Genomic DNA, 355 nt, shown 5'->3' on the forward strand with positions numbered 1-355 from the left:
GGGTCTCTCTTGCTTGCTCCATCCTCTTCTTAGTGATGGGCTTATCCTCTTCAATGGGGATATCTCCTTCTATGATAACTCCAGCTGGTCCAGTCTTCTTAGTTGGACTGGCTTGCCTTTGGAGTCTCTCTTCCATTGAGCTCCTTCCACACATATGTCCATAAGAAATTGGTCCAACCTTTGATTAAAGTTGACCCTTCTAGTGTAGGGGCGTACATCTTCTTGCATCATGGGCAAGTGGAACGCCAACCTTACATTTTTCGGACTAAAATCTAAGCATTTCCCCCGAACCATTGTAAGCCAATTCTTTGGGTTCGGGTTCACACTTTGATCATGGTTCTTGGTGATCCATGCA

The sequence above is a fragment of the Arachis duranensis genome, chromosome 9 (assembly GCF_000817695.3).
Source record: "Arachis duranensis cultivar V14167 chromosome 9, aradu.V14167.gnm2.J7QH, whole genome shotgun sequence".
Classification (NCBI taxonomy): Eukaryota; Viridiplantae; Streptophyta; class Magnoliopsida; order Fabales; family Fabaceae; genus Arachis; species Arachis duranensis.